Here is a 22,309-nt window from a genome sequence, read left to right as displayed (position 1 = left end):
TATAGTCCAGGAAAACAATGTCCAATATGAGATATTAGAGTCCAAAGTTATAATCCAATAACCGAAACACACACTTGCCGAGCAAGTGTGGGGAAATGACAGGGTCCTTTAGTCCAATGGAGCTTGACAACAAGGCTGGAAAACAAACCAGATTCTTGGCAAACAAGACTTGATACGAGGCAACAAGAAGCAAGAAGCAAGAACAGGGTCCGTGGCGAGGTCCGGGGAACAAGGCAGGCTTGGAACTAGAACAAGGTCCGTGGCAAGGTCCTGGAAACAAGGAACTGGAGTAGCGTAGTCCACACACGATCTCACTCCTGAAGCTGACGAATTGACTCCGCAAGGATCTCCTTGCGGGTAAACACCTATATAGGATCTTGTTTTCCCGCCAAGGAACACTTTCCCTGGGGAACAAGAAGTGAAACCCATACTGTGTCCAGATGCATGACTCCTTAAGATTTCCCAAGGGAAACAGGCTTAATCAGCTAATTGTCTGGCAGCGATTCTGGCGCTTCTGCGCTTCGCCTCCCTAGCGCCTCTATCTCGATTATAATTATCCTTACGAGAGAACGGGGGAGAATTCTGCCCAAGGCTTGTTTGGCTGACTTCTGGAGGGCAAACATCCTGCAGGTGCAAGGGCTCCAATTCTGGCTGAAACGGTGGGAAACCAAAGTTTTCCTCTTCGTCTGCCACAATAGTACTAGGAACGGGACTACATGGCCCATGAGACATCACAGTTCCTTCCTCCAAGTTTCTGCCTTGGTCAGACCACACCTGGAATACTGTGTCCAATTCTGGGCACCGCAATTGAAGGGAGATGTTGACAAGCTAGAATGTGTCCAGAGGAGGGCAACTAAAATGATCAAGGGTCTGGAGAACAAGCCCTATGAGGAGCAGCTTACAAAGCTGGGCATGTTTAGCCTGCAGAAGAGAAGACTGAGAGGAGACACAATATGTGAGGGGAAGTCATAGGGAGGATGGAGCAAGATTGTTTTCTGCTGTCCTGGAGACTAGGATGCAGAACAACAGCTTCAAACTACTGGAAAGGAGATTCCACCTGAACATTTGGAAGAACTTCCTAACTATGAGAGCTGTTTGACAGTGGAACTCTCTGCCCTGGAGTGTGGTGGAGGCATTATTTGGAGGCTTTTAAGCAGAGGCTGGATGGGCATCTGTTGAGGGTGCTTTGAATGCGATTTCCTGCTTCTTGGCAGGGGGGTTTGACTGGATGGCCCATGAAGTCTCTTCCAACTCTACAATTCTATGATTCGATGATTCTATGATTCATGCCTTCTTCCTCTGAATCTAATCCCACTTTATGTATATGTTCAGCATATAGATAACACAGATAGTGTGATACAATGCAGCCTTATCTGACCACCCTTGCAAATTTAAAACTACTGTTTCTCTATAGTTTGTCCTGATGGTGGCCTTTTGTCTGAGTACGGGTTACACATTAGTTAATCAAATTGTTGTGGGATACTCATTTCTTTAAGAGCAAGTCATAATTTTTCATGGTCAAAGGCTTTGTTATAATCTATAAATTATAGTCTAACTTTCTCGTGAAATTCTTTGAAGTGCTCCATTGTTTTATGTATATTTTGCAATACAGTTCCACATGCCTCTTTGTATTGGCTCATATGCTTACATTATCTTGCCTCTGTAATGGATATGTATTTGTAAATGTGGAAGTAAGTATTTCTCAAATAAAATCTGTGACTTAAATCCAATTGTTGGTCCCAATTAGAGTAGATTCACTGAATTTACCCTCCTTCTCTACATTTATCATGCAAATGTCTGTCTGGAGTTTATGTATGTGCAACTGAACATCACAGAGATATCTGTCTGTAGTGAGGAAGCCTTGATGTGGATTACTCCTATATATATTCATGCTATTTTGTCATTTTTATCATATGTAGGATGAATTAATGCATCCATGGATCTCTTCTATCCATATATCACCATTCTTGAATTGATGTGACCTATGGAGCCTACACATTCATTGGCCTTTGATAAAGGAAAGAAATATTTGACTGGTACAATCTTGTAAACAACCCTAACTGGGGAAAAAATAGAATATACAGTGCCACATTTCAAACCACAGCTCTATCAGTCAAGGTCCAGAAGCAGACAAAAGCATTCATTCCCTACATCATAACTGCTACACCTTGGCCTCAAAGGGAGAGGAGGAGGAGAGGCATCATCTGCTGGACAGTAAGGAAAGACTAAACAGGGCCAGTTTCAATTATGTTAAGATTCTATTATTATGTCAACCTTGAGGATTCTCACAAAATCATTAAAAACTTTATTATGTTAAAATGTAGATGTTTAAAATTTGGGTTTTTTCTTTAAAAATTTGTTTAGATGCCATTCATAATTTAAGCTAAGGCCTCAAAATGCAGTTGACAATCAGACCTCTGTATCTATGAATTCAACCATGCAGAGTTTGAAACCTACCCCCACCCCCCACTCAAAAAAAATCAAAACCCAAATGTAAAGTTTGAGTTTGCCATTTTACATAAGGGGCATCATTTTACTGTATAATGGAACTTGCATATAATGGAACTTTTAACTTCTATGTATTTTGGTATCCACAGAAGGTCCTCAAATGAAACCCATGTGGAGACCAAGGGCTCACTGTCCTTAGTTTGTGCATAAACCTGGGACAGGAATCTGAACCATCCTGTGACTATGGAGCTTTAGATGTGAAAGGGGCCACTAGACAGAGAAAGGGGCTTAATCGCATACATTGAAGGCCAAATAAGCATTGAGCAACGGAAGGTGAGGGAAGTACACACCTTATTTTACCCTCTTCCCTCTTATGCCCCTCTCAATCTGAGTCATAAATAACAGTCTGCATTAGGACCTTGGTGAATATTTTGGTTTTTGGCTTGGGGCAAGAAGCTTTCCTTTCGGATCAAGTACATGGCTGCTTTTGGCTGACAGCCTACCCAGTAGTCATGCCCCAGCATGGGACGCCACATTTCTAGCGTGCTTTTCCTGCTACAACTTGGCGAGATGCCACATTACAAGACTTGGCACTGTGACCTGTTAAAGTGTCAGAGCTTCCACTCTGAAATGACTAACGATGGGTGTCAGAGGGGCCCAGAGAAGAAGTAATTGGGTCATACCTCAAGTAGTTAAAAACTGTTAAGCCAATTTGAAGCAGGCCAGGTGGCAAGCCCAGGTCTAGGTAGGACTGTGCCAGCTCCTTTAGGCAAAGCAGCTACACAGACAGGTGGATGCAGTGGGAAGACTGATTGCTTGTGATCTGCTGGATATAATTTGTTTTCCCCCTAAAGATTGATCTTCTGCCTGGATTAAAATCTCCCTCCTCTTCCTTCTCAGTCTTCATGAGGTGGGGCAAACAAGGATAAGAAAACACGTGGCAGAAAGTGGAAGTAAGTGGCAGAGAGAACTATTACCTGGACATACAGCTTCTGTAAGCACACAAGGATGGATGATTAAAACCTCTTTCTTGCACCAAGTAATTCCATTTGTCTCAGGGAATAGACAGGAGTTTTAAGTAAAGTTCTCAGATTTCAGGTTGCTCTTCTCCAGTTCACAGGCAGGACAAATAATCTCACTGCCTTGAAAAATAGGGTTCTCAAGGCTGCCTATAACACCCTGACAGAGCCCTGCTGGAAGTAGCCCTGCGTCATGTGATGGACTCTGTCCTGGCTGTGTCTCGGCAGCATCCTAGGATGGGTAAAAAGCTCAATGTGATGAGGTCCTTAGCATTGGTATTTTTAATTTTGAGGAGAATTCTCTATGCATCTGGGTTTAAATCTTAGCCTGTCATGGTTAATAATATCACCAGGGCCTGTCTCGCATCACATTACAAGCAGATTGTCTCCAGGTCTCTCAAGATTTGACCTTGCAATCTCATGGCTTGTGATAATTCAGATCTGGCAACCCTAGCAAGTTCAGAGAGTGAACCAGATTGTATTGGGCAGATGCTTAGCATTGTCAATGGTCAGAGAAGAATGAATTCAGTGCCTTCTAGGAAAGGTATCTGATTCCCACACTGATCTTACTCATTATTAGTATCAGTTCTGTTGTTATTTCAGCTTTTTTTCAAGGAAACATACATAGTTGTTAGTTCTGATTTGGCCTCACAGTGTCTTATGTATGAAGGGGGTTGGGGAGAGCTTGAAATTATTTTATTTAAATATTTCTATTCTGCTTTTCAGGACAGGTTGTTGTTGTTGTTGTTGTTTATACCCCAGTTTTTCTCTCCACAAGGAGACTCAAAGCAGTTTAAGCTAAAATGTCAGTGAATGCAGCAAAGTCAGCCATCGAGTTACTACTTTCTATCCTGGATATGAACTCATTTCTCCATTGTCCAAATCTGATATTCAGATCACCACACCCCAGTTTCTCCAAACTGGTTTTCTCCAGGTGTGTTAGACTACAATTACCAATATTCCAGCCATCAGAACACATCTATGGGGAATGAGGTTCATGGAGGTTGCAAAGTCCTCATCCTCTTGGTTCATTTGGAAAGTGAATGTTCATACAACCCCATCTCTAACTTTTTTAAAGTCCAAGATTTCAATTTAGGCATGAGCAAAATGTGGCTCAATATTTTTCTGACATTTACTTAAAATCACTGGGAAAGATTCTCTGGGGCTTTCAGCTGCTCTGTCTTCTACATGTAGGTGAAGCAATTGATGTTCTTCAGAAAAAGTGTTTGGGTAAAATAATCGGTTGGATGAGGTCCAATAAACTGATGCTGCCCAGACAAGATGGAGATACTGTTTGTGGGTGGTTCATCTGTCTGGGTAGATGGTGTCTCGAGACTATTCTTGTAAGGTTACATTCCCCTCGAAGAATCAGATTTGTAATTTAGTGGTGCTCTGACATCTATCATTGTCATTAACAGACACAGGAAGCCTCAATGGCTTAAAGCACCTTTTATCAGTTTAAAATGATCTACCAACTACAGTCCTATCTAGATCAAAGATGTGTTGTAACAGATATTTATGCTTTGATAACCTGTTTAGATTACTACTATTAATTATAATGAAGCTGTCAGACACTTCGGTTTGTCCAAAGCAGGGCAATACGACAACGGACTGATATAATCATATTATGCCAGTGCTTTGTTGTCTACATTGACTGCAGTCACATTTTGACTCTATCAGTGTTGGTTTTAACCTTTAAAACATAAATTGGTTTTGGCTTTGTTGATCTGAAAGTGCCTCCTCTAAAATCTACCTATTTGGGCCCCAAGATGAACACCCAGATTTCCCTGACAAATAGGGCAATTCTAGTTGCCATAAAAGAAAGAGATTTATCATTAGGAACAACTCATCTGTGGAATGCCATGTCCAGAAAGGCTTGCTTGGTACCTGTGTTATGGTCTTTACAGTGTGACCTACATATTTTCCCAGGCATATAATTTTCAGTGCTTTTAGAATTTGGGACTTTTAAAATTTGGGACTGACATCTAAATTTGGTTTTATGTCTATGATCTGGGATCTTCTAGATCTCTGGGTGTTCAACTCCTACAATCCCCAAATAATGGGATAATTGACTGTCAGAGACAGAACGCCAGCAAGTAAAACAAAACTCAGTTTATTGAGGTTACAGAATCCAACACATCTGGGAGAAGTCTCAGAGAAGGCTGAGATGGACTTGTGCAGGGGCATCATTGGCTGAAAACGAACAAGACAACAAGCAAAGGGGTGAGTTCAAGGGCAACCTTCCTGTACTTCTTCAGCCTCCAGCCAAAAATAAACCCCGCATGCTCTCCCAGCTTCCCTGGGTTGTGTCTGTTTATTTTCTGAAAGTGATCCTATAAGGAGCAGGACTGCTGCCAAGGCTTCATCATGCAACAAGGGCAAGTTCTGCTGAGGTCATTGCCTGTACAATACATTTTTCAACAATAGGAAAATGCTTTGTTCCAGAAAGGCGAACAACGCCTGATCCAAGGTTAGGGCTTCAGAAACCATTGCAAACTCCACACAATGCAGTCATCTACAGATGACTTGGCTCCTGCTGTTACTTCAGCTAGTATGTGTTTTAAGAGTGTGAGATTCAGTTTACAGGGCTATAGATGAGGGTCCTTAGACACATCTCAGTTATAGCCCTATGGTTGCACTATAACTGCTACGAGGACATCCTACAGAATCTGAGGATTGGTAGTTTAATGAGGCATTAGAGCTCTCTGAATGAGAATTCTAAATGTCTCTTCCCAAATTTCAAATACCAGAATTCCATATGATGAAACCATGCCAGTTAAAGAGAAATCATAGTTCTGTAGCTGTAGAGGACCTTATCCCATACCAAATTTTCCCTGTTTCCAACAGATATCTTCTCATGACACACAGCTACTCCAGTGGCTGTGTGTGAATATCCATCTTGTCAGTGTGAGAAGACAGCGAGAAAAGTTCCTTTTCTGGAGTTGGGTGTTTCCCCCCAACTCCTAATTGAAGAATGTGCAGAAGCAGAGGAAAGCGGGGAATTTTTTTGTGGGTGGCTGGTCATCTCCAAAGATGGATCTTGCCAGGGTAGGTCGAATCCCTACTATTAAGGATGCTTTCCCCCATTCCCCCTATCCTTTCCAACTGCCCGTGGGATAGATAAGGTCACTGGTCATACTTTTATATTATCAAGAGGGCCACAGCTTCCCTACTGCTGTTCTAAGAATTGTCTAGTTATTATTCATTTATTTGGAAGTTGGCTAGGGTAAAGCACCAAGTCCCTTTCAGTTGTAACCCTCCCATATTACCAGATGGAGGAATAAAAAACAGAGTAGCCTTAGATCAGTGGTTCTCAACCTGGGGTTCCCAGATGTTTTTGGCCTTCACCTCCCAGAAATCCTAACAGCTGGTAATATAGCTGGGATTTCTGGAAGTTGTAGGCCGAAAACATCTGTGGACCCCAGGTTGAGAACCACTGCCTTAGATAAATAAGATTCTGTCAATCCTGCAAACTATATATTGAAAGGAATGAACAGCTGAGCTGAGAAGGCTCAATATTTGTGTCTGTCTCCATATGTGAACACTGTTGAATGTTGAACAGCAAATAAGTGTTCAAACAACTCTAGTGCCTTACCTTCAACCATGCCCCCTACATGATTCAGTTTATACATATAGAAAATCCAAATAATGCATATTGAATACATGTTTGAAAAACAAGAGCTGATTTTTTACATGAACACTGGAATAAGAGCTTCTGCAATAAAGACTGATATTGCACTCAGATTTTCTGTGCTGTATTTAATCTCCTCTTTTCATTCTTCCTTCCACCATCCTAGAACAACAGAGATCACACTAAGAAATTAGAAAACAAAAAGAAAACCTAGAACTGGAAATGCTGTAAGAATCCTGGGAAAGTAGCCTAGATAAATCCTTCTTTTTATACCCTACAAATAAATATCATAGTCCAATGGTTCTCAACCTGGGGTCCCCATATGTTTTTGGCCTTCAACTTCCAGAAATCCCAACAGCTGGTAAATTGGCTTGGATTTCTGGGAGTTGTAGGCCAATAACCTCTAGGGATCCCAGGTTGAGAACCACTGTCACAATCTGTTACAAATCCATGGATTACTTACATCATAAAGAGGATTACATAAATACATTTTAAGCATGTTTAAAATGAGAAAAATACCAATGCCAGTGTGAGTTAATACTTAATGTAATTGTATTATCTGAACATGAGAAAATACATAGGAGTCCACAACTAATAAGAGGAAATGGAGAACACAGGAGTCAGCACCCTGAAGTATTAGCTGCCTGGTTTATTTCATGTGTTTCATGTATTTCATGACACCAATCCCAGATTTGTCTACTCGGGATAAATTTACTGAATTTGATGGGACTTACTTGCAGTTAAATATGTAGCTTGAAAGCTCATCCAGAAAGGAAAAACTGGAAATAGAAATTTTTTGTTATTTTGGTTTAGATTTTACTTGCATATTCATCCTTTTGCAGCCAAACTCTTTATTGAAATAGCCTTAGTTTCACTACCACTCCTCTCCCTTGTGTTCTTTCCTCAACTACTTATCAGGTGCCACATCTAGACTCAGGCAATGTTTCAGAAATTGACTTTCACCAATTTCCACTGAACCCTTTTAAATTATTACAGTATTCAAGAATTATAGCCCAAGCGTTAAAGTGCTTTAGCAATATTTTATTAGTGAAGCATTAGGCTAATTTTCCTTTATTGGTAACATTTCTCTTTAACCTCAGGTGGCCTCTGTTGAATTTGTTGCTCTTGAAGCAGTATGTTTCTTGGCAGTGGTCATCTTAGCTAGCACTGGGATAATGCAGACAGATATGAAGGGGCTATGTTTAATTTCAGGAAATTCCACATTAATTTTAACTGACCAGGGGAATGGCAATTAAAAAAACTTTGGTAATACTGAGGCCCCATCTACACTAACCATTGAATGCAGTTTGAAACTAGTTTCAAACTGCAGTGGCTAGACAATAAACATCCACAAAAGTGTGCGAAAGAAAGTCCTTAGCGTGAATGAGCGCTCTGTGGTTTGTGTAATTGCTGTCCAGTCCTCAAACTAGTTCCAGATCTTACTATGTACATAGTAATAGTCTGGACAGCAAAACCACTTTCTGCAATACTGGTTTGAAACTACATTACTGTAAATGATCAGTGTCGATGAGGACTGAGAGTTCCCTATAAATCAGGATGAAGAAAATGCCATGTAGATCTCAACAAGCAAACAACAGATCCCCCCCCCCCCCCCCACAAAAGGATAGTACTAAAACCTGAGATGTTATGTTCTTTTTCAGTTGGTCTAGATAGATCCTGAGATAAATATGTTTGGAGTTAACTCTCTCATAATGCAAAATGGACACAATTGATGGGGCATTTCAACACATTAGAGATATTCTGGTGACCAGGAAAGTCTGAATTGTTAAATGTTATATATCTCACACAAAACTGGGACAATAAAATGTTTTAAAATACCTAACATACTTCAGTGAATATATAAAATGCTGAAATATGGTATACACATAGTCCAGGCTACGCTGTTTACTAGAAAAGTCAAGAAATGCCACATATTTACCTGCTGTTCAAAATATGGTGCACAAAGTTGGCATCTGCACTTTAGAATAAATGCAGTTTACTACCAAGTCAGAATGCAATAGAATTGTGGGAGTTGAAGTTTTACCAAGCCTTGTTGCTTTCTCTGCCAAAGAGTGTTGATGCCTCACCAAACTACAGCTCTCATGATTCCATAGCATTGAGCCATGGCAGTTCAAGCCGTGTCAATGCAGATTTTATTTTATTGTATAGATGCAGCCATAGGGGTGAATGGTGGATATAATTTTTAAAAATAACACAATAAAAACATAGGTTTTATTCTGCCCTCACACACTTCAATCAGTCTCAGGCTGTGGGGTGTAAACAAAAAATAAGCCATACAGAGAGCAGAATTAAAGACTTGTAATTTTCCACAATGGTTCATATTGTGTATTTTGTAGTGCATTTTGAAAATAACATTAAATAGAGGCATTACTCAAGTTACAAACATCTGACTTACAAATGATTCATAGTTAAGAATGGGGCTGAGACAACAGAATACAAGTGAAATCTTCTCTTCGGAAGGGAGATTCACTCCTGGAGGAGTTATCATGGGGAAAAGCTGTCTCCACTGAAGCTTTATCCTTGTTTCCACAACAAGCCAATTTTTTTTTTCAAAATCCAATTATCACAGGGACAGAAAATGAGGTGAAATCTTCTGAACAGAGACACAGGCAGCAAAACAAACACCACAGGGGTGTTGACTTACAAATTCAACTTAAGAACAAACCTACAGCCCCTATCTTGTTTGTAACTTGGGAATTGCCTGTAATAATGCAATGAATTGTTTTGGTTGGTTTTTATTGTAATAATGTGGTCTTACAATGTATTATCAGTATATATTATTGGTTTTTGTGTTACTTTTTTGTTTCTTGAACTATTCTGGGTATTGAAAAAACCACAAACAATTTTATGGAACAATGATTTATTTTTTATTAACACTGGCATACTGTCGTGTTTATTCATTTTTTTGCTCCACTATGTCAAGAGCATAGAAACACTTAAAAGGTTTAGAAATGCAGTGTGTATTGTGTGATAATGTTAGCTGTCAGCTTCACAAATGAAGTATACACACGGCTATCCAAAGCTGCCTCGCCCTCTTGTTAGATCACTGTGTTCAAGGTTTAAAATTTACCTAGCCTCTGTGACTTTCACTGAAACATATGGTCTGTTACAATGGGAAATTATTTATTTGCAGGTTTCATTTACCTAAAACTAATCTATATAACTAAATATCAAAGGAATCTGTGTAAATTGACATAAACTTGACACAAAATGGTGGGACCGTTCTGTCAACTTACTGTAGGTCACAATCATGCATCAGGTTAAATGTGCTGAAATCCATGAGACCTGCCAACTCTTTTTTTAAAAGTTTCAAACAACATGGCATAGTGGCATGATGTAACATTTTTTTAACAGAACAAACAAATTCACCAGACATTGCATATTATTTTCTCCCAAAGACAGATTTTTCAGGGTTTGTACAAAATCTTTGCTTCATAGGTTTACAACATGACAAAACAATAATGAATTTGCCATTCAACTAAGGCATCTCTTCATAGGTCCAAATGTGACAGTGGACAAGGTGGAAACTACCTTCTGTCATTGATGAAATGAATAAAAGGAAACCATGTTGAAAAGACTAGTGATTTCATTTATCTTGCACAATCAGTGTCAGTCCTATTTCTCAAATGTTTTTATACCAAGCTTCAGTGGAGAGGTGCACTATCCCCCCCCCCCCCCAAATCCAAGTTATTTTCAAGATTGCAATTACATAACAAAAAGAACAAACAGATTTATATGATGTAATTTATTTATTATTATTTATTTTCATCATTTCTATCCTGCCCTTCTCACCTGAAGGGACTCACAGTTGTAATGCCTCACAGTTGTCACAAAATATGGAAGGAAGTCCTATTTCTTGGTCAACATGAACTGCGTAGTTTGTAATTTGACCAATTCTTAGAAATACCCTTTTCCAAAATTCAGAAATATTGAGACACTTCCACCACATAGGGAAATATCTACCCAGTGCCCCACAGTTCGCACAATATGTTTATGAGTGCATTTTAAATTTTTAAAAATCACAAACTGATATGGCAAAAGGATAAATTGAACTTCAAGGTATTAAAAAAGAGAGAGTAGAACTAAAACAGATAGATTTGCATCTGATGACAGAAGGATAAAAGGCAGATAACCCAGTAGTAAAATGGCTAAATCCAAAAAAAGAAAAAGAAAAAAGAGACAGGTCTCCTGCATTTTTAACACTTGCTAGAAAAAGCAACCCCGTCTTCTGCATGACCATGAACAGTACAGAGGTCCTGTCTTTTGTTATCTGGCCACTGTACTCAGTTATGGTGCCAGCCAACTGAATGAGTGTCCAGTCATCATTCAGAAACATTTTATTCTGTCAACAGACATAGAAGACAATAAACTCTTCTGTTCAAATGGTGCAAAGCCCAGACTACAACATGCACATATTTTTGCCTTTGGGTTCTGAAACATTTAGAAGACGAAAGTTCATTTTAGACACACCATATACTTCACAGTATAAATTGTGTTTCCTCTTTTCACCTCTGGAAGGCACTAGAGTCTAGAAGGGATGCATCTGCTAAACTTTAAAGGCTAGTTCACTTTGAGCATCCGGTTTGAGCTTGTAAAACCCAGCTGTTAAAGAGTCTTGTGGTTGCCGCAATGCATACTGTCTGCATTTTATGGCATATTTTGTGGTAGTTGTCGGAAGGGAAGGAAAGAAGCCTGAAAATCAGGCTGAACCTGTGGTGTTTTATTTGAGAGCTCAGTAGCTTTTTTCCCCTTTTCTTTTTAAAAGCAAGGCAGTACTGTTCAGCTGCTTTTCTATGACATTGTCATACCTATGAAACAGTTTATAAAAAAGAAACATCAACAAAAGCTGCATCTCAACATGGATGAATGACATATACTGTACTGAATCCTGCATGAGCTCTTCTGTGCTTGGGCATTCCCTCTACTCTATAGCATGGCATGTTCCTAAGAAAGGTAACAACCAATATAAGTTGTTGTAATCACTGGAAAGTTGTACCACAAACAGAAACTGAAAGGGATAGAAGCCCCTAGTAGATTTTAATAGTGTAAATCCCTAGGGGAAAACTTATGCTCTCAGATTCAGCAAGCCCACCTGAACATTTATAAAGACCCTGACGCGTTTGATTCACCACTCTCACCTCTGGAAGATTGTGTTAGTTATCTGCTGTGCCACAGGAATATTCAACATTTGGAGACCCACAATAAAATCTCCTTTCAGTAAACTCCCTCAATTATCGGAGGTTTAGATAGTTCTGCAGGTGGTTTGATTCAATCAGGGAAGGTGCCACCCTGAGTATGCAAGATCTCAGCAAGGCAGTTGATGGCAGGGGCTCCTGGAGGTCTATCCTTCATTGGGTTACTGCATGTCAGAGTGACTTGATGACAAGAACAACAACAAATAGGACAAGGGTATGCTACATGGTACATTGCACTTTGCCAATTCCTGTATGTCCCCCGTTTCCCTCTGCAACCTACTGATGTCTTTGGGGGTAGGACGCTGTCCTGACTTTTCCAATTGTTCTTTTCCAGCCATTCCTAGCTAAGGAGAACAATTATCTTGTTGGTGACTTATGGCATCAAGAGAACCTTCTTCCCCCAGTGATCCTAATTCTGCTGCTATTGCATCCTTGGTGGTAGCAGGGAAAACTGGGTTATCACGGGTAATCATTGGGTGAAAGGGGCATCTGTGGACTGGGAGAATGAAAAGTGGAAGCAAGCATATGAATATCAAGGAAGGAACAGTGTGGATACATATGTGGAGTTTGTTACCATAAGGTACAGCACTTGGAAATTTGCACTTTATAGCAAAAGAATGCACATCCTCATAACTTATTTTCAATTCCAGTAAAATTTGTAAAACAAACGCTACATACATGCAATTCTCCAATCCTCCGTTGGATTTGGTTCTGCATTCCAATATACAGGGAGTCCTTTGTAATTGGACTGCATCTATCATCAATCTTAACCAGCACAGCTAATGGCAAAGTGCAGTTGAACAACATGTAGAAGCCCAGAAATTGTGTGCCCTGAAACCGACTGAGGACATATTTAGTCTGACAGCATGTGAAGCTCTGCCGAAGAATCCTTACATTAGAGTCCTGGGAGGTGAACAGCAACCAGTTGGATCACAGTTTAAAGAGACTTTTCCTGCCATACTCCCCATGGCAATCTGTGGTTATTTGGGATAGAGAGAGCTACAGCCTGACATAATCTTCATCTCACTGACATTATGCAGCTGATGGAAATTATTGCACAAAGTAATACTAGTTACCTCCTTAAGCAACTTCCAAAAAGGACTCATGCTGTTGTAACCCCAAATTCCACTACAGCATAAGTTATTAAGAGGATTCTGAATGTAGACTGTTGCATAAAAAACATCGAGAAGTGCTTATTAGCAATGTAATATGAAGTTATAATTGACAGTAATAAGCTATAGTAACAGGAAATAAGGGACATACATATAAATGACACAGATGTAGCATAACGACTAAGAGCTTTAATAAGAATACCTCAAATTCAAATTTGTGCTGATGATCTTAGGAAAGATACTCTTCTCAATCTCAGAGTCACATCTGTAACAAAAGTACAGAGGAGTCTTTTAAATTTTAAACTTGCATCATAAGTTTAATCTTTGTTTCTGTATTTTAATATGTATTTTGTGGAAATATGTTTAATACGTGTATTTTAAATAATGTTTTTGGATGAATGTGTATTTTAGATGTTTTTAGATGAAGGTGTATTAACCCACCATGAGCTGTGAAGAGAGGTGGACAAGAAATAAAAATCATTATTATTTCTTAAAAGGCGGTTATGAAGATTATTGAGATTGATAGACATCTGAACATCACTGTTCAAATGTTAACCGACTATGATAGAATATATTGTACCTACTCCATTCACCTGTTGAGAAAAAAACCACACTGTGAAGAACCATCACATTCACAAGGCAGAGAAGCCAGCAACATAAACAAGGGCACGAGGAACGTAGCTTCAAATCCCCACCGAGACATGAAGTTCACAAATTAATCACTGTCTTTTGGTTTTGACCAACCTTAGAGTTGTAAAGGTAAAATTGCAAGAGTAGTCTTGAGAAATGTGTTTGCTGTAGTGAGTTTCTTGGAAGAAGACAGGTAAAATATCAATTAGTTGAGAAATCAAAGTATACTATTCAGCCTTCTTTCTTTCAGCTTAACCTACCTCACAGGGTTGCCTTCATGACTAATTAAAGGAATTTCTCTCCATTTGTATGCAGCAAAGGGTGTATAATTACTGCAATTATGAAAGAATGGCACTGACTTCTGCCAAATATAATGATCTAAGCAATATCAGGAAATGGGAAGGAGGTGTGCATTCAAATATCCACAGTACAGGCAGAAAAACGAATGTGATCAGCTGTCGCACAGATGAACAAGAGAGTCCTAGAATATTAGGAATATGAGTGACGTCTAATATACCTTTGCTTGATCCCATTTGCCAATTCTCTGTCGGAGTGGAGGAATTTATTTGTCGAGCTCCAGATGTTTTTTGTTTCCAACTCCATTATTATGGTAATTGCAGACTGACAACTACCGGAGAGCAACTGTTGCCCTTGCTTTGGAAGGAGGTTTCTTCTCTTTTCACTGAGCCAACCTCACCTCCTTCACTTTGACTGAATGTATCCCAAACTAATCTAAGAATGATATGAACTGTTTTCTTCTAAGATTGCCCTCCTACATCTGGGTCGCGTCTTCTGTTTCTAACGTTAGGTTCTATGGCGATCTAGTAAAAAGAAGAGGATAAATGTAATTATGTCCTGAAATGAAACTGTTAAAGACACAAGGCCTTTTTCAAGTGTGTGTATGTATGTGAAAGAGAAAGAGCGGCACCCTACTCCTCTGTTTCTGTACATACACAATTCATTTTTAGGCCAACCATTCTAGCATTTTGGGAGGGTGGGCTCATAAGGGGTCTTAGACTCAAATTAGGTTGCATCTATAATTTACATATGTCTCCCAAACCAGTGGCTCTTAAGGTTAATGGTCTTTTCTCTCATGGTCTATATTTGAAATTATACACCTCTAGAAAGTACATTTGGAACCATTTAAAACAGTTAAGCAAATAGAACCTCAGCCTTGTTTTATTGCTCTGCTTCTTTGCCACCCCTTAGGATTTTGCTCACACCACTTGATAGTTCTATTGGGGATATGATCTTTCCTTCTGGAAGAGGTTATGTGCCTTAAATAGCTTCACAACAAGCAGAAATCAAATTACATAAAAAGATTTCCACATCATTAATAATTGTTTGCTGATTATTATTAGTCCTAATAGGGAATCTCGACCCCACCTCCATACATGCAAAAACTAACAAGAGAGGAGGCTTTTTCAGGAAGATTGCAGAATGGAACCCAAGGGTTAAATTTCTGCCTGTTGGAATAATATCTTTATGTTGGCATTTTAAGAAATCCACCACTTTGAAAAGGTTTCCCCATCACTTACACCTGCACAGTAGGAAGTGCTTCATCTGTTGAACCTCAGCATGTTGTGCAGGCTGCGAAAGAAACTTTCCCAGGGGAAATTGTATTACTACTTTTCCATGTTTCATTTTTGAACGCTCAGCTGAATTTGTTAATACAGCACAATTCATCCCATTTATTAAGATATACACTGCATGTACTTTGGCCCAGTTCATTTTTATGAACTTTGTTCAGGTTTTAATTATGTTCTTTGATATCGCTGCTATCTTATTACATCTAACAAGTATAACTGTATTTTATTTTGATGAGTTTTCATTTTTCGTTGACCATAATTATCTAGGCTTGGCCCCTTGTAAGCCGCCCCGAGTCCTTCGGGGAGATGGAGGCGGGGTATAAAAATAAAGGTATTATTATTATTATTATTATTATTATTATTATTATTTGAAACACAACAAGAAGAGTCCACAGCAGACACTCTGCTGGCTGTTGTATTGGATCACACATCGGACACTTCCCAAGTCTCTAGGACTGTGTGATGTATTGGCAAATAATGCATGCAGATCCCAGAAAGGTGGCCTTCTGCAGCTGGCAGGTGGTAATTTTGTCAGAGCCGATTGTGTTTAAGTGCAGGCCAAGGTCTTTAGGCACTGCACCCAGTGTGCCGATCACCACCGGGACCACCTTGACTGGCTTATTATTATTATTATTATGGTTGTTGTTGTTGTTGATGATGATGAATGGAGGGAGACAGATTCAGCATCTCAGAAACTGGATAGATGAAATACTGTATATGAGCTCCCCTCTTCTTGAGCGGGACACAGTACCACCAACATTCGTCTCTGGAGTCCCCCTTTTCCCAGAGTCACTGTTCACAAACATTCCTTCTCTCTCGGGTAAATATTATTGCTTGACAAATACAGCATGAATCATCCCCTTTTGTTTTGCAGTCCTAGCTTGTCAGACGGCTGTTTAATGACCCTAGTGGTGTGTACTGTAGTTTGTTCATTAACCTCTAACCACAGATGGTGAGGAGCTGGCACAAGGCCACTGGGAACAGTTTGCCAGCGCTAACCATGAGCCACCAACAGCCTTTACACAGGGATGAGTGTACAAGCCACAGAGCTCCAAGCTTTCGTGTTACTACTTAGGGAATATCTACTCACAACATAGTCATTTTATCTCCGTTTTGGATACCACTCTCTGCCCAGTCTTTCTACCCTTCTATTCCATTTTTTTCCCTGTAATCTCGATTTTGTATTGATACCAAAGAGATCCTAGGGATTCTTACTTGGAGATCATCAGTCCTGTGTTGTCAGGTACCATGAGTATATTGTACAAAGTGGGATGAGGCTGAAGATCAAATTAGACATGAGCATCAAAAGCCTCTTTGTGTTTACATGTAGTTTTTTTTTTTTAAAAAAAAACCTAATTGCAGTAGTAGGGACATACCCTATAAATTCTTTTTTAATTTGGCAGGGAACTCCCTAATTTATTATTTGCCATCCTTCTTCAGCTGCTTTAAATATATCCCAGTTTTTCTCTCCTCCTCCCACTTTCCCCTTTTAGACTCAGCATACTGCTATAGGTACAAACTGAGTTCAAAGTGCAAAGGTGGATTGTACTCAATCCCATGAGGGAGAGGGAAAGAGAGGACAGACTCGAGCACAATCTCTCTCCCCCCCCCCCCCCCCCCCAAATAGGCTCAGGGAAAAGTAAACTGCTGGAGCATCTATCTTTTCTTTTCTTCCTCATTAATAACTTTTGCCATGCTTACCACATTCTGATGTTGCTTGACCATGTGTGTCCTGGTTTTCATTGGTGAAATGTTGGAGGGTGGCAGAAAGGTGCTTATAAAATAATGGATATTATTATTTATTGTATTGCTTATTGTATTGTGATGTGCTGTTCTTTTATATGCTGTTTATATTGTATTGTTTTGGGCATGGCCCCATGTAAGCCGCCCCGAGTCCCCGTTGGGGAGATGGTGGCGGGGTATAAATAAAGTTTTATTATTATTATTATTATTATTATATATAATTATAGAAAGAAATGAGAGTTTAATTCCATGGTGGAAAAACTAACTTCAGAAGGAAGACTATAACAAGTGAGCCTTGGACTAATCTACATTCCATACAGGCCAGCTGAAATCTATGTGCACACCTCCCTAACTGGTGCTACTTAAAGTGGAGAAAGAAAAGCTACAGGTGAAGTTGAAAAAAAAATACCTTTAAATTCTGGCCTCTGACTTTTCTTGTCTGACTTTGCATCACCATTACATCTAGGAAAGCAGCAGTTCACATCCTCTGTATTCCTTTGTATCTACCATATGTGATTTGTGCGACAGGTGATGGATCCCCCACTTCTGATCTATAAATCCTATAATCACAATAGTCATGGTGACTGGAGGATGAGCAATGTACAGTCCAACCTGGAGACAGCCAAATTAGGAAATGGTAGTACATGAGGTATCTACATGTTTAATTTGTTACTTTCTCCAAAAGTAGAATAAAGGGAATATATTGTGGAACTAATACAACAAATACTAAAGGGCTTATGCAGCAGTCAAAGATCATGTGTGAAATAGATTTTTGATAGCCCTTGGAACTCTCCACCCAGGTAATAGAACTAAACAAATTGTTTCTTCATTAGCAAGAAGGGGAAATAATGAGTCTGCTGCCTGAGTCATGAAGTAAACAAAATTTGTTTCCATAAAACACTCCTGGAGAAACTGCATGTCATTCTCACACATAACTATATCTGACTGAAGAACTACCAGTTACCTAGGATATATTATCTGCAGCACTGGGGAAGAGACATGAAGCAGAACAGGGCACTGGCCTGCCACATGTTTCATATTACCACTCCAATAATATCTCACTATTATCATTACTATCTCTTATCATGTTGGTCAAGACTGATAGAAATTGAAACCTTGGCATAGAGTATCTTCCTTTTTTCTTCATGACTAGAAAGTTCAAGTTGGCATTCTTTCTTAAGCCTCTTAATTTAAAATACATGTTGTTGATATGGCCCGACAACTAACAATGATTTAAATGCTTCATATATTAAATGTTTAGGCAAAACATTCTAGACCAGGGGCCAACAAAGTACAGCCCTCCAGATGTTCCATCAGCCACATAGCCAGTGCTGAAAAATGGTAGAAAAATACTTCCTTCACCCCCATCCCAGACAAAAAACATTGCTTACAGATGCTCTCCTAAAATCATCTTTAAATTTTCAAGAATCTAAAATAAGGGTGGGCAAAGTGTGGCTCTCCAGATATTGGTGGGCCATGGGATATTTTAATAGTGATATATGTAATAATTTCTGGGTCATTTCATGTCATAGAATAACAGTAATCAGGTCAGTGCAGGAAAAAAGGCATTTGCTGTATTTTAAAAGGGAATAAATGTATTTTTGGAATACTTAATAGTTCCATTATATTTCTTAGAACATAGATGGGAAATGTAGGTTCCTTCAGAGGCTGTTTGACTGCAGCATCTCTCAACCCTAAGAATTGCCTATATTGGTTGGAACTGGTAAGAGCCACATTGGGGTGGGGATAATTCACCACAAAATTTGGTCTGAATTGAGAATGCTCAAGAATTGTAATTACTTGTGTGACCTGGTATGGAGTGAGAGTTCTCCTGCTGTCCTTAAATTGTGATCTTGTGTCTCTGACTACCTTGAGTCATTTGCAGCACATATATGGAAAGATGTGGTTAGACTTTGCCTTATTATTAGAGTTGATGAGGTTGGGTTTTTATCCAATTCACTTGGTATTCAATTACTATTAAACACGGTAGTAGGGAAACTGACACTTGTAGGGTACACATGGTTTCCTGGGGGGCATTTTATGACCTCCTGCAAGCCTCCCAAAATCACCAGACCCTCCACAAGTTTTTATTGGGTCAAAAAGAATGAAACTGCCACATAACCATGGCAGTTTCTTTGTTCTTCCCTGCTTCCCAAACTCATGAGAATCAGCTGTATTTTAGTTGATCCCTGGAACCAGAATTGATGTTGCATCACTTCCAGTCATGGCTGGAGTGGCCATGTGGCCCATGAGTGGCCCAATCAACAAGACACACAAATGAGGCACTAAACTAGTCAATGGAGTCTTGAGAAGAAACTCAACTGGAGGTTCTAAAGAATGAAGCTAACCAAAGTGGGGGTGGTGACCAGCCTATAGTTTGAAAACCTAAAACCAGAGTGTCTTGCAAAAGGCTGTCTCAGCTGAAGAGCATGTGTCTAACAGTCTTTTCCTTTCTACTTGGGAAAGTCAAATTCTCTTTCATGAAGCAGAGCGAGTACACAAATCAGAGTTGGCTCAGTGGCTGGAGGGAAGCATCTCTGTTTGTTGCTGCACACAGGCTATATTTATATCACAGACAGGATAGTCCTAAACTGGAGAGGATACAGTGGTGGTAGAGGGTGTTTCTTAAAAGTAGAAATGAACAAAGAAAGGAGTTAAAAGTTAAAAATGAACACAAATGCTACTCAAAGGCAGAAAGGCCCGGCATGCTTGCACAGAAGTATCTTTGCTGGAGAGGAGAGCCACCCCTGGGAGCCCACACTAAATTTGGATTGAAGATAAAAAGAAGCTTTCAACATATCCAAAGTGTGACATGCTAAAATATCTTCCTACGTAAAGTTATGAGAACAGAGGATCTCATTCATTTGAAAACATGGCTGGGTGCTTTTGAAAAAAGAAGTTGTATGAGAAGTCTGTCTGATGCCTCCCATATATCTTTTACCTAAAGGTTTTTAATATTCTTTGGTGCCTTTTGGACAGATACTGATATTGGGGGAAGAAAGGGTAGAGTGAATCTGAAGCAAAGAGTGGATCTTTTTCTTCTTATAGTACATTCAGGAAGCAGCTGCATATACACCCAGTTCACCACCTCAGCAATTCTCCACTGGGAGGATGTTTTGTGCTGGAACTGGCTGTAGTACCAGACTTTTGCAAGAGTACATTTGGCGATGAACATTGATACACATTGCTGCTATGAGATAAGCTTTATTGGTGGCAAATGATACAGCAGATGGTATTCAGCAGATTAGCTGGCAAGTTCTAGCATTCCTTCTTAGCCAGTGGTAGAACTGGGTCCCCTAAACTGATTCTACCCAGATTATTCTTGAGGAGCAATTCAGTTCCCCATCACTGGCTATATGGGGCCCTTGGACTGGCAAGGACCAGGGAAGATTGACTCCTAGGGTTATATAGCACAGAAGCAAACAAAGGAAACCCATCTCTCTCACTTCTGACTCAGAAAACTGTGCACAAAGTTTATCATATGAGGAAAATTAACCCCTACAGTCCATTTCCAGTCTCAAAATACCATGCTAATTTATGTAAAGTCTCAAACATGGTCATAAATACAAATTAACACTTTGTTTACATTGGATAGCTGTTTGCCTTGGATCTTGTACAAGGAGAAAGGTGGGATATAAATTAAACAAACAAACATTTAGTCATGTAATGGATCCAAACCTATCTGACTAGTAATAGAGACCCAACTCAATACAGAAGACAAGAAACTGAAGAAGTGACAATTAGCTCTGTCCAGTAGTAACCATTCTCCTGGGAAGAACTTATGAATCTAACTTAATGGATGAATGAGTTTGTTTTACTTGTTACTAGGGCAGTTTATTCCTGTGATGCTTATTCTAAAAAAAAAAACCCCACAACAACAACATTCACACCTATAATTAAAATGCAATTTCTAAACTGACTATAATATACATGTTTTTGCTGTATATTTAATGTGAGTTTCTGTCTTGCATAAGAAATATTAACACCTTTGCACAAGCAAAACAAAGTAAAGGTAAAGGTTTCCCCTGACGTTAAGTCCAGTCGTGTCCGACTCTGGGGGTTGGTGCTCATCTCCATTTCTAAGCCGAAGAGCCGGCATTGTCCATAGACACCTCCAAGGTCATGTGGCCAGCATGACTGCATGGACCGCCGTTACCTTCCCGCTGGAGCAGTACCTATTGATCTACTCACATTTGCATGTTTTCGAACTGCTAGGTTGGCAGGAGAGTAAAACAAAAGCAACCAGTAAATCAACTGAAGGAAAAGCAAGTCCTGATGGGCAAAGTCCTTTCCAGATCACCATATTTTGATGGTAGAAATTTAGATGAAGTTAGTCATCCATAAATTCCATTGGGACCTAAGTGCAACTATCTCTGGATTGGAGCCCAAGTGTGCAGGGTATATTAGTTTGCTGAAAAGAACCCAAAATCTTCTTTCAAATAAATGTTGATGGGAACTTGTACTCTTATAGCATTCAAAATTAAACATTTCCTTTTGATTTTCTCAATGAAAAGTCAAACATCTCCTTTGCTTGTGTTGTGACTTTAAAATATTATGTATTTTTGTGTAGCTTTTTAAATACTTTAAAACAGGGGTGGACAAGTGGTCTTCCAGTTTTCCTTAGTCTTCAATTGGCAGTGCTGACTAGGTTGATGGAGTTGCCTCCCAACAACATCTGTAGAACATCAGGTTACCCACCTGTTTTTTAGACCGTGTGCACTCTTCTCATAATACCAGACATGGGCATCACAAATCATTGGCCAATACACATTTTGGTGCCTCAAATGTTAGCCCTGTTTCTGAGTATATTTGACCTGCTGATTCAAAGAATGGCGCCAGTTTTCAATTATCAGCTCTAGATTTTGAGATACAGAACCAATGCCATTACCAGTTTTCATCTTCTCGCCCATAGAAAACCATG

Source organism: Anolis carolinensis, chromosome 4 (assembly GCF_035594765.1).
Source record: "Anolis carolinensis isolate JA03-04 chromosome 4, rAnoCar3.1.pri, whole genome shotgun sequence".
Taxonomy (NCBI): Eukaryota; Metazoa; Chordata; class Lepidosauria; order Squamata; family Dactyloidae; genus Anolis; species Anolis carolinensis.
Note: the sequence above shows the minus strand (reverse complement) of the source record.